The 17,500-nt window shown below is 45.6% G+C and overlaps 1 protein-coding gene across 1 annotated transcript in view; it reads right to left on the bottom strand.

The window, feature by feature from the left end:
* Window positions 1–17,500, bottom strand: part of fam222aa (family with sequence similarity 222 member Aa) — a gene marked incomplete at its 3' end in the record, with an annotated part of 97,281 nt that overhangs the window by 1,703 nt on the left and 78,078 nt on the right. The window lies entirely within an intron of this gene.

Here is a 17,500-nt window from a genome sequence, read left to right on the forward strand (position 1 = left end):
GCACCATAGCACTATGAACTGACCTGGCCAAGAAATATCATTTACATAGCTTTAAATATTGTAAGCAGTTGAGGGCAGCTGGATTTATATTGTCTGGATCTTGAATAGACTTGAAAGAAAATAAATATCAGTATTGTTTCCCCCTGTCTGTATTAAAAATGTAAACTGGTAAATGATGACTTTCATAGGATTTACTGGTATAAACTATATCTCTAGCATTATTCCACTGCAACAGTGTAGGGAATTTAAAATGCACAGAGGGCAGATTGGTGACACGGCATCAGATACAAATACAAATTGCAGATGCAAACAAGCAGATGAGGGACTGAGAGAGAGAGACGCACACAAAGAACGAGATCATCGGAGTCCTGCACATAATCAGATGTGAAAACTTCAGAGATGTGCTGACTAACAAGATCTGTTAAAGGTCTCAGTCTGAAGGAGCCTGTAGGTGTGTGTGTGCGTATGCACGTGCGTGTGTGTGTGTGTGTGTGTGTGTGTGTGTGTGTGTGTGTGTAGGTGTGTAGGTGTGTGTGTGTGTGTGTGTGTGTGTATGTGTGTGTGTGTGTGTGTGTGTGTGTGTGTGTGTGTGTGTGTGTGTGTGTGTGTCTGAGGAACCAGGAGGAAATAATGAGACAGGCAAACGTGTGGCTTCTCTTTACAAAGTCTTCTATGTTTATCAAACACATTCCAAATGAAAACAGTCTAGTTCTGTCAGGTAAGTATTGCTATTTCACATAATGCAAAAAATGTATTATGAAAATTCACATCCTCTCCTATTTCATTCACTAATTTCTACTTCACTAGAGTGAAGCTAGTAAATATAGTAATAATAATAATAATAATAATAATAATAATAATAATAATAATAATATAATAATAATAATAATAATAATAAATAATAATAATAATAATAATAATAATAATAATAATAATAATAATAAATATAATAGCTAGTAAAGTAACTATGCTCAAATCAATCTATTTGTTATCAATTATCATACTTGATATCTAAACCATTCTAGCTGTTTTCACTCTTGCAACCTGGACTCACATATTACTGTGGAGTAGTGGAGACTAGAGCCTGACAGGAGTGGATTATCATTCACGTCCTGATGCCGGTGGAAGTTACAAAAATTACTCCTGTCCCATTCAATTTTTTTATGTTCTGGGTGAGACAAATAGGAAGCTCTTTGATTATGGCCACAATTTCATTCCGAATCAAGAAAACATTCATCCAAAAAATCATTAATCCTGTCCTGCCCTGTTGATTTGTATTCCCGCCCTGTCCCACTCACGTGATTGATCATGGAATTCATTCCTGTCGAGATTCCCGACCAAATGCTCTAGTGGAGACAAGACTAGCGCACATTGCGGTGCTGTTCAAACTAAATAGCGAACGATCTATACATTAGCCAACAGGGACTAGTTTAATATTATAAGCGAACTAACATTTAAAGGAACACACCAAGATTAAGGGAAATGCACTTACCATCTTCTCCAGAGTCAGACAAGAATATAGATAACAATTACCTCTGTGCATTCAGTAGAAAGCTATCCGGCTGCAAGCTAGCCTAGCTTAGCACAAATGAATGGAAGTGAATATGGACTACTAGCCCAGCTTACAACTCAAAGGTGTTTTTGGCCAAAAGCTAGGCTAACTGATCCGTATCTGCTTCCATTAATTTGTGCTAAGCTAGGCTAGCTTGCAGCCGGATATATTTCTACTGAACACACAGAGAGGAAATTGGTATCTATCTTCTTGTCTGACTCTGGATAATACAGTAAGTGCATTTCCCATAATGTTGGCGTGTTCCTTTAACACACTATTATTTTTCAGTAAAACAGGTGGTGCATGAAATGGCCATTTAAACATACAGATTAGATTAGCTTCTTAATAAAATGTGCATGATATGATGTGCAGGAGCCAGAAAACGACCCCCTAACATGAGGACATGCACTGCTATGCTAACATCTTCTTAGCTAGCACTTGGTCAGTCTTGATAAAAACTCACATTACTACTACTACCACTACCACCACTACCACTACCACTACCACCACTACCACTACCACTACCACTACCACCACTACCACTACCACCACTACTACCACTACCACTACCACCACTACCACTACCACCACTACCACTACCACTACCACTACCACTACCACTACTACAACTACTACTACTACTACTACTACTACTACTACTACTACTACTACTACTACTACCACTACCACTACCACCACTACCACTACCACTACTACCACTACCACTACCACCACTACCACTACCACCACTACCACTACCACTACTACCACTACTACTACTACTACTACTACTACTACTACTACTACTACTACTACTACTACTACTACTACTACTACTACTACTACTACTACTACCACTACTACCACTACCACTACCACTACTACTAGGGTGACCAGGTGTCCCCCTTTTGGTTGTACTGTCCCACCATTTGACCAAATGTCCCGCGTCCCTCATATTGAGAGGATGTCCCTCTTTTCGAAGCCAAAAAAAAACATGCGTCTAAAAGCCCCTCCCTACAGACAGTAAACGTAGCAACCCGCCTCTTGTCCACACACATTGCTCTGATTGGTTATAGTACTTTAGCGCGCTGCTTGCCTGCTTGTGACGTGACTGAGTCGTGACGCTACCTCATATCGCAGATCTGAGTGGTTATAGTAATTAGCGCACTGCTCTGCTCGTGAGAGTTGAACTTGTGACGCTACCTCATATCGCAAATCTGATTGGTCAAAAAAACACAACAACATTACAAGCGAACTAGTTCAAGATGGAAAGCAGTAAAAAGAAACAGACCTGCAGTTACAACCAAGACTGGCAAACGACACATGACTGGGTGAGGCAGATGGCAGGCAATCCACAGCAGGCTCTCTGTGTTTTGTGTCATAGTTCGTTTTCAATTGCGCATGGAGGAGAATACGACTTGAAGCGCCACAGACAGTAGACGTGAGTCTCACTTGAAAGTGGTTCACCAAAAAGAAACATCCAGATCTATGGATACGTTTATTTTTAAACCAAACAATGATAGCCAGACGGACAAGGTGACTGCAGCGGAGATAACAAGTGTCTATCACATAGTACAACACTCGCATTCATACAGGTCAGCCGACTGTGGTATGAAACTAGCTCCTGTCATTTTGCCAGACTCAGTTATTCTAATAAAAAAATTTACATTATCTATCTGTCCCACTTTGTCCCACCAAAATCTTACTGTTGTCCCACTTTGTCCCACCAAAATCTTACTGTTGTCCCACTTTTGGACTTTTTGCATCTGGTCACCCTAACTACTACCACTACCACTACCACTACTACCACTACCACTACCACTACCACTACCACTACCACTACCACTACCACTACCACTACCACTACCACTACTACTACTACTACTACTACTACTACTACTACCACTACTACCACTACTACGACGACTACCACTACCACTACTATTACTACAACTACTACTACCACTACTACACGAAACAGAATAATTTCCTAATAAATAAATGGGTAAACGTTTGTCTCCAAGTCATTTGTGCTTGTGGCTTTACATATCACCAACCTGAGAAAACAGGAAAGATAATGAGACATAGTCCTGAGTCTCACAAGGCAAAGCCAACGCTGCACTGCCACCCACTCTCCACGCAGAGGTTAGAGCTTCTTAGAAAGCTAGGGGATCATCCCTATGTTCCCCGGGTTCTATGTTCCCCGCTTTGATTGATTAATAGATTGAACATTTTATTAATTTTTATTATTTTATTAATTATTAATGTCCGCCTTGTTTCGAACGGTTAAGCTTAGGCCCTCTTTCGAACTGGTTACGGTTAGAGTTTGGAATCAGGGCTGGTGGTCTAAAATGTTCAATCAATCAATCAATCAATCAAAGCGGGGAACATAGAACCCGGGGAACATAGGACCCGGGAACATAGACATGCTCCCGAAGCTAGTATGACAACGCTGCACTGCCACCTACTCTCCACGCACAGGTTAGAACACACTTCTTAGGAAGCTAGTATGATAGATCCTTCTGTTCTCTGGCTGTTCTCTGGCTGTTCTTTTAAAGTAAGAAAAGTTCAACAAATTACCATAATCAAATAACACAAAATATATGACAATATTACACTTGTAATGGCGCACGCACGCACACACGCACACAATGTAGGTACTGTACCAATTCTAACCAGGCCTTGTGTTTCTTCACACGTATAGTGCGGTGGGGTAGGCAGGGCATGTATAGTAGGGTGGGGTAGGCAGGGAACCAGTGCGGTGGGGTAGGCAGGGAACCAGTGCGGTGGGTTAGGCAGGGCACGTATAGTATGGTGGGGTAGGGAGGGCACATATAGTATGGTGGGGTAGGCAGGGCACGTATAGTGCGTGGGGTAGGCAGGGCACGTATAGTGCGGTGGGGTAGGCAGGGCACATATAGTATGGTGGGGTAGGCAGGGCACGTATAGTGCGGTGGGGTAGGCAGGGCACGTATAGTGAGGTGGGGTAGGCAGGGCAGCTATAGTGCGGTGGGGTAGGCAGGGATGCGGGAGCGGGACAGGGAGCTGTATCGAATCCAATCCCAAAAGTCAACTCAGCAGAGGAAGAGGCCGGTGGGAGAGGCAGTGTCCCTCACCCAGGGAGCTGAGGTCTGGCCACTGTCAACAGAGGTGGCAGGAAAATGGAGATTTCAAAAAAGCCCCATGCATGTCAGGGTTTGGTGGTCGGGGTATGGAGGTGAGGAGCCCCGTGGAGAGATTGGATTTAAACGACATTATTCAGGCAATTTCATGGCTACTTAGCACAGTGCAACAAAAAGGTGGGGGTTGGGGAAAGAACTCAATTTACAAGCAATATATCAACTGCCACAAATGACTTGCAACCCCTTCAAAAATGGCATTTCTATGCAAAAGCTAACAAAACGCACAAAAATTAACTGCCATAACCATGCAGTCAGCAAATGTCCCGTGGACCTGAGCAGTCTGCAGGGTACAGGCTGTGATTAGGACTCAGTCCATTTATTTTCCGATCACAAAGTCATTATAAAGAGACTCCACAGTCAAGCAGTCACAAGTCCCATTTCTAGACTCCCATTACAGACAGCATGGGGAGTTCATTTCCACAATCCAATGGGCCTCCAGCTGTGAAAATGATTAAATCTACAAGATCCATATCATAAAAGGAATAAATTGGGAGTTTAAAAGCAGAAGGGGGGAGCCTTGACATTCGTGACTGTGAATATCATGAGACAAATTTATAGTGGGAGACCGATTCTGAGCAAAGCCTTTATTCTCCTCCGTCCTACAGAACGCCCGGCCAAAGAAGGGAAAGTGACAAAAAACGGGGACATTTCAAAATGATAATCAAACTAACCCGACTAATCCTTTTTTACGTGTGAATTAGGGTAACTTTAATGAGTTGCTTCTAATGCGAGTGAAGGAACCCGGTGTCACCCTAATGGGCCGGCCGGGGGGGGGGGGGGGGGGGGCGGCTGAGGGGGCCGGGCCAGCCTGGTTACAGCGGTGCCGTCCGCTTTGATGTTCCCGACCGGCAGCAGGGAAACTGACGGGACTCGTTTCATTTGTGCTCCGGAGAGGAATACATGCTCATTTTCAAAGCCACATCGCTGGTCCACATGCAAATGGAGAAGGCGGCGTTTTTTTTTCTTCTGATCTCCTTTACATGAAGGCAAAAAAATAAATAAAAAAATAACATATCTGATCATCACATCGTCTAAATGAGGAGAGATACTCGGCTTTGGCATATCAAGGGCCCATGCCCCGCCACCCCCCCCCCCCCCCCCCCCCCACCCCACCCAGCTGCAATCCGCCCATCATTCCACCTAATTACTGCCACATGAGGGAGGGGAAAAAAATCACATAAAAACAGCCAGGAAATTCATTAAAGGGTGTCTAATTCTATTCCTTTTCACTGACTGAGTCCTGAGCTGCATTTCTTCTGCAGAGCAGAAAGGCCATCCCCTCCGTCTCCCCGCCTCTGTCCCCTGGCTCGGTCCTTGTTTGTCAATAGGCAGAGCCGTCGGCGGCGCACCAACCTGGCATCAAAGGGTTTCACACTTCACAGGCCACAGGGATTAGAGGTCTTTCAGGCCCACAAAAACCCATCTCAGCCCCACAAAGGTTTCCGGTTTATTAGAACCCTCGGGCATAAAGGAAGACGCGGAGGAGGAGGAGGAGGCAAATCAGAATCTGTATGTTGGTGACTCTGGCTTCCTCTTTTAAAAGTTCCATGGTGTCATTTTTTTTTTGCCAAGTTGATTACAGTATGCATGACCACAAACTCTGGGAGCTCTCTTTTCTCCATCCCTCTCTCTTTCTCTCTCGCCCCACTCTCTCATTCTCTCCCTTTCTATGCATTTAACTTATTTTTTTTTTTATCTTTTTACCTCCATTCTTTATTTACTCTTCCCTGGTTCTCTCCCCCTCTCTCTCCTCTCTCTCTCTCTCTCTCTCTCTCTCTACATGATGGAGGCTATAAGGGGAGACTGTGTGAGGCTGAGGCTGCAGCAGATCAGTCCTGAGCAGCAGTCTACAGATGGTGCTCGCTGATAAACACCCTCCGAGGCGCTGCTCTCTCTGTGTTCCCTCACCACAACGCACACACACGCACGCACGCACGCACGCACGCACACACACACACACACACACACACACACTACTGGGCCCTCCACACACTGATAAAAAGAAAACGACGCACACAAACACACACAGACAAAGAGCTGCAGCTGCAATTGTGTGTTTGACTTGCCATCAGTGGAGCATGTTGTTATCCTCTGCTCAGTGCTCTCTTGAAATGTAGGGCAGGCACAACAACAGGTGCCTGTGCAGGCGACAGTCTGCAATGCCTCCTGGGCTAAATGCTTCACACTCGCTTCATTTTGACATGCGACAGGCTTGTAAGGATTAATTATTTCCCCTGGGGATCGAAGAATAAGCTTTTTCCCCCTTCCTGAGAGCGGGAGGTGTCACGCGCTCACGTGCGTATACGTGAAACGGCGGCGATCGGGGGGGGGGGGGACCTGGAGCGACGCGGGTTCGGATACCTGAAGAGGACGTACACGCGGAGTGACCTCCGCGGCTGGCAGGGGGGGGGGGAACAAACTATGAGCGGGCACGGAGTCTGAGCCGTGCAGGAAAGGCAGATAAAAAATAGACCTGGCAGACACATCATGCATCAGTTCTGAGAGATCACGCACCGGGGAGCGGAGATGGCAGAGAGGCAATTAATGGTCTGACCTTCGTCCTTAATCATCCGGTGCCTGGCACACAATGCCCATGTGTCAGAGAGCCACATCTCTAAATGCCAGGCCTCATTAGCAGCACCACGCACCTAAGTGAGAGAGGCTATCTGTGTGTGTGTGTGTGTGTGTGTGTGTGTGTGTGTGCAACGTTACATTCTCCAGTGCTCTGAGAGAGAGAGAGAGAGAGAGAGAGAGAGAGAGAGAGAGAGAGAGAGAGAGAGAGAGAGAGAGAGAGAGAGAGAGAGAGAGAGAGAGAGAGAGAGAGATAGGAGGCTGGAGGATAGGATAACATGGCAGTAGGAGTGGGACAGAGCCGCAGAGGGGTCATGATATGATCTAGAAATCCCATTTCACTGGGAGGACGAACGCCTTCCCGGCTCTCCGTGTTTGATTGGCATGAAACTCCCCATGCGCGTCGTCCTTGGTATACCCTGTGCTGCCATTGTGATAGCGCGAGTGCGTATGGGTGATAGTGTGTGCGTGCGTGTGTGTAATGTATGTGTGCGTGCGTGCGTGCGTGCATGCGTGCGCACGTGCATGCCTGTGTGTGTGTGTTTCGGGAAGGGGGGTACCCAATTCTGAACACTCAATTAACACTCCTTTAATTAGCCAGCGCCGGTACATTTTGAATTCTGATGAACTAATTTGGTGGAGGGGGGTGGAGGGGGAGGAGGCCTGGTTAAGATGAGGTCCACTGGGTACAAAACAGCAATAAAGAGGGAACTGGTTGGATTAGACTGAAGGGGAAAAAAAGAGAAGAAAACCCATTAAATTCTGTGCACTTCTTCCAAGTGAGAGGTCAAATTGTGTTGATCACAAGAAGCAGAGGCAGACAGAGTGAGCATGAGAGCAGGGAGTTAGGTGAGGGTGCATGGGGGTGGGTAGGTAGGGTGCATGAGGGTGGGTGGGTGGGTGAGGGTGCATGGGGGTGGGTAGGGTGCATGAGGGTGGGTGGGTGAGGGTGCATGGGGATGGGTGTACTGAAGGAGAGGAGAGAGGCGATAGGGAGTCAGAGGCTGCAGAGAGAGTCCAGTATCAAATCCAGAGGAGCACGAGAGCGCTTTGCCTTTTAATTAGAGGGTTTAATTGAATATGCACGGGGGAAAACATTTGAAACGCCTGGAATGTCCTTGCTCTCATTTATTAGCTCCAAATGCTATAAAATTATGATCAGGTTGGAGAAATTTCTCCTTATTAGCGAAGCCAACGTATTGCTCCCAACAGAACTCAAAAAGCCCTCAACCTTTCCACCCCTCTCTGCCGAAAGCCCGCATTACCGCTTCCCACGTTCTCCCGTCCTCTCCGTCCGTCGGCGGAAGAAAAGGTGCTCTTAGCGAAGACGGGAGAAGCCATTTGGTTCCACCGCAATTATGTTCTCACAGATCAATGAGCACATAACACACATTAACCTTGGCCAAACAAACAGGGCCGTCTGTGACGAGGTCAGGGCAGGGAGACAACAGGAGCGGATTCCCAACGAGAAGAGAGGAGGGATAGAGGGGGGTCAGCCACAGTGCAACGTCAGCCAGGTTCACTGGGAGCCTGTTCCTCCAGAGACTCTCCCTGTTAAATGTGCATGAGCTGTCAGCAGCCGGCAGAGCCCACGGAGGACATTAGACACCGCCGCACACACAGACCCCGGCGCCCACCATGTGTCCTTTCAAAACCACAGGCCTTGAGGAACACGCTGCTACTAGGCCAAGTCATGTTAATCCGCCTGTCTTCCACCATCTTGCTGCATATTCAAGCCTACCCTCCGCAGACTGACGCGTTTGCCCTTTCCACCTCATTGTTATGAAAGCTATTCAAATTAATAATTAATGACTCAAACCATCTTCGGATCCTTCATGCCTGAATCGCTCACTTTGGGGGGAAAAGTTTTGACTTGTTTAAATGTATCGCCGCCCCAGAATGGACAGATTTGGAGGCTTTGTTCCAACGGAGGAACCCTTGACCTGTGGCTATTGTTTCGTGGGGGCAGAGATAGGATCAGGGTGCATGACATCCTCCAGCCACCTCCGTTAGCATGGCGGACAAAAGGGCTGTGAAAGGACGTGCAGGGGGTGGGGCCAGAGGCAGCTTTGCGTCCTGAACAATACCTGCCTTGTGCTAATGGAGGTGTCATCTGGCACAGGGCTGATTAGTCAGCGATTACAGCCAGGCCTCAATTGCCGTGACAACTGCTGCAAACACAATGGGCCCTGATAGAGCCAGCTGTTTGGTCCTCTGCAATTAACCCTGCATCCACTCGTCTCCGGCGGTGAGCCGCCTCTAATTGACTATTGGGCACACAAAGCAGGGGCTGTCGGCCAGACCCCCTGGACGGTGCCCCCCCCCCCCACACTCCTGCCCTGCAGTCGAGGTAGAGATGATAATAATAGGTGTCCTGCGGACTCGGCCGCCAGTCAATCAAAGCTTCAGTGCCCTACAGGAGCTTCCCGCGGAGAGAGGGAAGGAGAGAGGAGAGAGAGAGAGAGAGAGAGAGAGAGAGAGAGAGAGAGAGAGAGAGAGAGAGAGAGAGAGAGAGCGCAAGGAGAGAGAGAGAGGGAGCAAGGAGAGAGAGAGAGCAAGGAGAGAGAGAGAGAGCAAGGAGAGAGAGAGCAAGGAGAGAGATAGAGAGAGAGAGCAAGGAGAGAGAGAGAGAGAGAGAGAGAGAGAGAGAGAGAGAGAGAGAGAGAGAGAGAGAGAGAGAGAGAGAGAGAGAGAGAGAGAGAGAGAGAGAGAGAGAGAGAGAGAGAGAGAGAGAGAGCAGAGGAGTGGAGTGGCACGTGTACAAGCCGGTGTAGAGCTGCTTGCAGGGGGCAGACATGTTGAATATGCCCTAAACCGGAGAACTAATCAATTCAAGTGCGTGTGGGGGAAAGGAGAGCCCTGCTGTTTGCTAGACACCAGAAAGAGCGTTTTAGGAACACTCCCTCCATCCATCTCAAGGTTGATTTATTGAACGACAACGCAGGGAAAAGAAAAAGATGGGAGGCAATTATTTGGCAGGTAGGCAACACTATCCATAATTGCAGAGATAAAAATCAAACTGTAATGATTTCTTGAAGAATAGCCATATCTGGATTCACTGTTGCCTGTGTCATCACAATCATCAAACAAATGCTTATCTGTAAGACAATGGAAATGTATTTCTCGTCTCTGTCCCATCTATAGGCCTCTCCTATGAGCCACCGCGTTTCCCAAATGGCGGGGAGGAGAACAAGGGCTGAAGTCACTACGGCAATCTGTGCACTGATCCATCACAGCCACGCGAGCATGGCACAATGTCAAAAATGGATTAAGTCATTAAAATCAAAATTAAAAAGGAAGAAAAAAAATTTGACATGGCTCCTGAATTTAATCTTTTATTTCATTACAGCCAATCCCATCTAAGATTGAATCAATCCATTTCCTGCCCAAGCAGATGGAAGAAACACAAAGTTGACACTCAACTGGAAGTCTGCGGTACTTTCACTAACCAGGGGTGGAATCATCTCATTTACATTTTACATTTTACATTTAGTCATTTAGCTGATGCTTTTATCCAAAGCGACGTACACATTGTGTACAACAAGTCAGCAGGACGCCTCTGGCAGCTAAGGGTAAGTGGTGTTGTTCGTCAAACAGTGTCGAACTTGAGTGTTACACTCTGAGTGCATAGTAGGCTAGTATAGAGATATTAGCATAGTGGATAGAAGTGTAGGCATAGTAGCATAGTGCATAGAAGATAGATAGACATAGTAGCAAAGTACATAATAGTAACAGTAAGAAGGTGAATTTTTTATTTTATTAATGTTCTTTCTGTAGTAGCATGCTGCAACTAAGATAAGGCCCACAGTAACAGGTATGGTAAAGGTGACATTATGGAAAATGTGTTTTGCCTAGTCTGCTTAGTTATTTAGGCCCTGGGGAAAATGGCATAGGGTTTTAATCTCAGTATTCAGATTAACAAACTGTTAATTATTGTCCTTTGTGATGTAAAGCAATAAATGAGCTTGAATTAATCAATTAGTGGTGCTTTTTGGAGCCAGTAACAGTGCTGCCCAGTTTGTAATTATTTTCTTTAAGTTTTTTTTACTCTTGGGTGTGAGGTAGTCAGCCAGAGAAGGCAGTTTATTTATAATGTGGTGTGTTGCTACACCCACCGAAAACGGCTTAATACAAAAGAAGAAAGAGGGTCTGGAAAATAAATATTTAAAATTAGACTCGTTTCCTTGCCGAAAAACTTAACAACCACGTTCCACAGACTCAAGGATGTGTCGAATTGTCGAAAAGACACAAAAATGTCCCCTTTAAGATATAACCGTCAAAACGTGATCACTCCCCGCCTCATCTCCAGACAGTGTCTGTGCAGCTATTGTCAGTTTGATTGAATTCTCGCAGACGAGTATCAATAACATTGGTGTACCTTACGGTGGTGGACAATGTATGATGTCAGAAACACTAATTAGATTTCTACTATAAAGGTTTTCTCCCAAGATGCATGAAATGTTATATGAAAGACTACTGCTGTGTTTACATTTCCTTGTTAGCATTTATCTCGGAAGCCAGATGTTACTGAATCAACCATGAAAATTAATTAGCTGGTTTGATGTGGCAACCTCATGCTCCCTCCAGACAGACCTGCCTTTTATGGGCTGTGAGGGAAATTACTGAGAATTGATTGATCCTGAAGGGCTCCTCTCTGTACACATGGCCTGGCAGACAGAACACACACACACATATACACACGTGCACACACACACACACACACACACACACACACGCGCGCGCGCGCGCGCGTGCACACACACACACAGATCTTGCTTACAGCAGCTCTGCTCTCTTGCTGAAACCGACATCTTTGTTAGCAGTTGTTTTATTTACTGTTGAAAGGAAATAACCCTGTAGACCCCGTGAAGTGAAAAGGTAATTTTGCTCACTTCTCTGGAGGTGTTCAGGTTTGTGTCAATATATACACTTACAATAAATACATTTTCAACAGAAATATGATTTTCTCAAATAGGTTTTTAAGAGCAATCACCATACAGTGTTAATTGTTTGTGTGTCAATTAGTCCTGTGTATTGTCATGTCAGAGTTTTGTTGTAATAAGGTTATGTACATTTGTTTATGTTTTTGTTGTTTATTTTGTCCTGCATGTGGTCTTTGTACTGCATGATTATGTACATTTTTTATTGTCTTTATTGTTCATTGTCTTTCTATTGCATGTTATTTGCATGTTTTGTGTTCACATCAACCTGCAAAGGGACTACAGGTGGAAATTAGCTTCTAGCTACAATCTGGCATGTTTACAATGTTTCCTGCATTATTATCCTGCATTATTATTATTACTACATATAAATGTTCATTAATGTGCATTGTCCCTATTTTTTTAATAAATAAAATAAAAAATGTTACTTCTCACCATGACCACAGATTGTCCCTGTCCTTAACACATTTAGGGCTAGATCCACAAATAATGGATTGCACGGTGCTAGTTGCACCCTACTTACAATTCATTATAAATTGAAAATGAGGGACCCTGGTGTAAACAAGACGAAAGTCTTTCTCTGGTCTGCATCCCCTTAACAATTGTGTGTATTGAGCCTTACTGTATTCTACCCATTCTACAATCTGTTAACACTTTGGGTGCCGGGAACCGTCTTTAGACGTCTTTGCTGGCCATGCTAAAGTTGCCGGAGGACGCGTTACGTCGTCCTTATATCAATATTTCAAAAATCTGCGATCGGATTCATATGTCCCCTCCGCTGGCCTGAGATCCACCAGCAGGACCCACTGAGCTCTCTGGCGGTTCAGGAGCGCCATCTGGTGGCCGATCGGCGCAATCGCCAAACAGGATGTGCCATAGAGGTTGTGCTAGACGTCCGTAGTACTTCCGGGCGCTCGCTATAGGTCATGGGACTCTGGCTCGTCACGCTACACAGTGATCGATTGGCAATAACTCGATAAACAACATGATTTGGACGTATATACCATTATACAAGCTGGAGATAAAAATATATCCCATAATGATAAGATTTCTACTCTACGATGATCGCCCAACGGCGCGCGGAGACTGGGGTGAGTTTCAGCGTGTAACGTTACCGTCTTCGATACTAACTGCTATTATCAACATTTGACCCACATTAGATGATTGGTATAACGCTGCCCACGGAATTATAAGCGCCCCCTCGCCCATCCGGTCAACATCAGATGACGTGTAGTAACTTCTAGAAGTACGTCTAGTTGGAATTTTTTATATCGCGCTGATTGCCATCAAACTGTATTTCATCATCAATATAATGCATTTGGGGCTATATATCACGTTCTGGAGAAAGCTGCAGAAAGAGATGAAAACATACTTATACATTAGACCATACTTTACTATGAATATGTGAATGAAAAAGTTTAACGTTGCTACACAATGAACAATACATATAGGACTTTGAATGGGCCCTAATAATGGCAATGTAGCAATAGAATTTAAAAAGTTATAGCCCTGCAAAGAAGGGGACTTTCTCCATAGACAAATAGCGCTGGCAATCTATGGTATATCATGAATTTAACCTTAGGCAGCCAAAGTGTTAATAAAAGTTTCAATCAATCAGACCAGAGAAAGACTTTCGTCTTGTTTACACCAGGGTCCCCCATTTTCAATTCATAATGAATTGTAAGTAGGGTGCAACTAGCACCGTGCAATCTATTCTTTGTGGATCTAGCCCTTAGTCTTCATAGGTGTATAAAGTGTATGTTTTGGTAGGTCTCAGCCTACCTTCCACTCCACCACTGATGTTGAAAGGGGTTGAAAATATGAAACTTGAAAGATGCAAGGCATGGGTAATTCACCCTTGTGAAAACCTTTAAGTTCCCTATCGTTACTGTATTGCTCTACTACAAGCTATGTGTGCAGCAACCGGGAGCACCCAGGAGTTAATAACAAGCGCACCCAATTGAATGTGGAAGCTTAACACGAGGCACTTCTAGTAGTGTAGCGAAATTTAAATGGTACAGTGGTTTTAAGAAGGCTGAGTTTCATACAAACAACTTTCAAGTCTCGTGGAGTATTTTCCGCCCCTTATCAGGGGCAGTTTGAATAGCGTTTAGTAAGGTAAGCTGATATCAGCTAAACACACATACTGTAACATTTGTTAAAGATGGGCAATCTCCAGTAATGACGAGAAGTCAAAATTAGACTGGCATGGTCCTTTAAAGTGTATTCCCATTTACCCTCAACAATGGAGTTAAAGGCTAACGTCCATGTCACCCTATTCTTCTGTTATCTTTGGTTAAAGTTCAAATTAATTCCCTCCCAATGCTAAGTCCCACCCCCCAACATCCTATGTCCTATCAGATACACGTCAAACTGCAGACGTGTTGTGAAATGTGACCTGAAAGCCGTTTGGTGGGCTCTTTAAAAGTAAACAGGCTTTATATGTTTAGCGACTGAAATTAAATGACCTAAGCAAGGTACCTAATCCCTGTCTCACTCAAGATCAGTCTCCCCCAAGACTCACCTTGCCACCCCCCCTTACTGCAACTAACCACAGAAAATATGAACCCCCCCCCTACTGCAACTACGAACAGAGAGGATTGTGGTGTGGTGCAACTATGTAAGCAAGTGGGATCACATTTCTTTTCTACACAGCCTCTTGAGAAATCACAATGCACAATAGTAATATTCTCTGATTCCAAAAAGCAACGAAATCACAAGAAATATGTTGTGTGCAGAATTTCCTTAAAGCAATGAAATGACCAGAAATGTGTCTTGATTTGTTTAATTCCCCCTGAAGCAGCTCTTTAGATCTTCTCCCTGCTTCTGCCTCCGTTCCTCCCCTCCTCCTTCTCTCTCTTCCTATGTCTCTACTCTTCTCTCCTCCAGCCTCATCCCCCTCCTCTCTCTCTCTCTCTCTCTCTCTCTCTCTCTCTCTCTCTCTCTCTCTCTCTCTCTCTCTCTATCTCTCAGAGTAAGTGAGTTTCATTGGGGGTGCTTGCAAGGCAGAATCACCTCAGGGCGAACACTTTATTATCTGTAGTCAAAGCGTCGCCACAAATACCATTCTACACACACAAGTGTCACTTTCCATTTGTCTGCTCTCTGGCTGCATTAGGCCTAGCCAGCCCAGAGCCTCGTCTCAGACGCGCCCGGCAGAGGAAAACCAACAGCGTGGGAAAGCACACGTCCTGCATTCCTGCCACATTAACACCACTGGCTCACTGCTGCTTGTCTGGAGCATCATCACCACAGCAGACCTGCTGCCTGGAGCATCATCACCACAGCAGACCTCCTTCCTGGAGCATCATCACCACAGCAGACCTGCTGCCTGGAGCATCATCACCACAGCAGACCTCCTTCCTGGAGCATCATCACCACAGCAGACCTCCTTCCTGGAGCATCATCACCACAGCAGACCTCCTTCCTGGAGCATCATCACCACAGCAGACCTCCTTCCTGGAGCATCATCACCACAGCAGACCTGCTGCCTGGAGCATCATCACCACAGCAGACCTGCTGCCTGGAGCATCATCACCACAGCAGACCTGCTGCCTGGAGCATCATCACCACAGCAGACCTCCTTCCTGGAGCATCATCACCACAGCAGACCTGCTGCCTGGAGCATCATCACCACAGGCAGGGCCGCCTCAGGGTGTGTGCGCGCAGTGCGGTCGCACAGGGCCTCGCAGGAAGGGGGGCCTTGCACAAAAAAAAATATATATATATATATAATTTTTATTTATTTATTTAATTTTTTTTGCGAGGCCCCCCTTCCCGCGAGGCCCTTTTTCATCACAGACCTAAAATATAGTTTTGCTTATATGCTTATATATTTCACATTAGACACATTCGTAGAATGTGTCTGACTTGTTCCTGGCTCTGCGGCTCTGCAGATAACTATTGGAGCTCTGGGGCTCTGCAGCAGACATACTATTGGTTTCAACGAAGGGAGGGGTTACATGTGTACAGTTGGCCGGCGTGCGTCAGCTGCGTCTGACTATTTCGCGCATGCAGCATTGGAGGTTATGCCAGCCAAGACGAAGAGGACGGTCGTTCGGCAGATGGACTGAAGATGAAAGTTGTTGCATGTTAGAAAGTTCAGTCAGGCTAGCCATGTCGGCTTAGCTAAAGGCAGGGACAGCTAGTTAGCTTTAGCTACGTTATAATATCGAGTGCTAACGTGTGTTTCAGTCGGGATAGCCATGTTGGCTAGTAGCTTAGCTAAAGGCTAACTAGCGTTAGCTAACCTAGAGAGAGCGCGTGCAGCATTGTTATGCCAAGATGAAGAGGCAGGAGTTTTTAATGCACTCTATTCTATTCCCGCCATGGAGATATCTCTCTCTCTTTCTCTCTCTCTCTCTCTCGGGCCGGCTAGCTATAGTGGCTAACGTTATGTTGGCTAACGTTATGTGGAGCCAGCGGGCCGGCTAGCTATCGTAGCTGACGTTCTGTTGGACCAGAGGGCCGGCTAGCTATCGTAGCTAACCTTATGTTGAGCTAGCGGGCCGGCTAGCTATCGTAGCTAATGTTATGTTGAGCTAGCGGGCCGGCTAACTATCGTAGCCAACGTTATGTTGAGCTAGCGTGCCGGCTAGCTGTCGTAGAAGTTATGTTGAGCCAAGCGGGCCGGCTAGCTATCGTAGCTAACGTTATATTGAGCCAAGCGGGCCGGCTAGCTGTCGTAGCTAACGTTATATTGAGCCAAGCGGGCCGGCTAGCTGTCGTAGCTAACGTTATATTGAGCCAAGCGGGCCGGCTAGCTGTCGTAGCTAACGTTCTGTCGAGCTAGCGTCAGTACCTGGCCACTCTATTTGCAGTTAGCCTATTTAGCTGATGTCGGCCGTTGACTCCTTGCTACTTTGTTTTCTCTGGTATAGACCCTCTTCTCTTTGGATTTAAGTGTTGATCTTTGTCCTTTTGTATCTATGTATATTCATGTTGCCTTTGTTATATTATGCCTAGTTATCATCACATAGGCCTAGTTATCATCACATAGGCCTAGTTATCATCACATAGACCTAGTTATCATCACATATGCCTAGTTATCATCACATAGACCTATCATCACATATGCCTAGTTATCATCACATAGACCTAGTTATTGTCACATAGGCCTAGTTATCATCACACAGGCCTAGTTATCATAACATAGACCTTTCATCACATAGGCCTAGTTATCATCACATAGGCCTATAGTTATCATAACATAGGCCTAGTTATCATCACATAGACCTAGTTATCATCACATAGGC

Source organism: Notolepis coatsorum, assembly GCF_963971535.1.
Source record: "Notolepis coatsorum genome assembly, chromosome: 10".
In the NCBI taxonomy this organism is placed as follows: Eukaryota; Metazoa; Chordata; class Actinopteri; order Aulopiformes; family Paralepididae; genus Notolepis; species Notolepis coatsorum.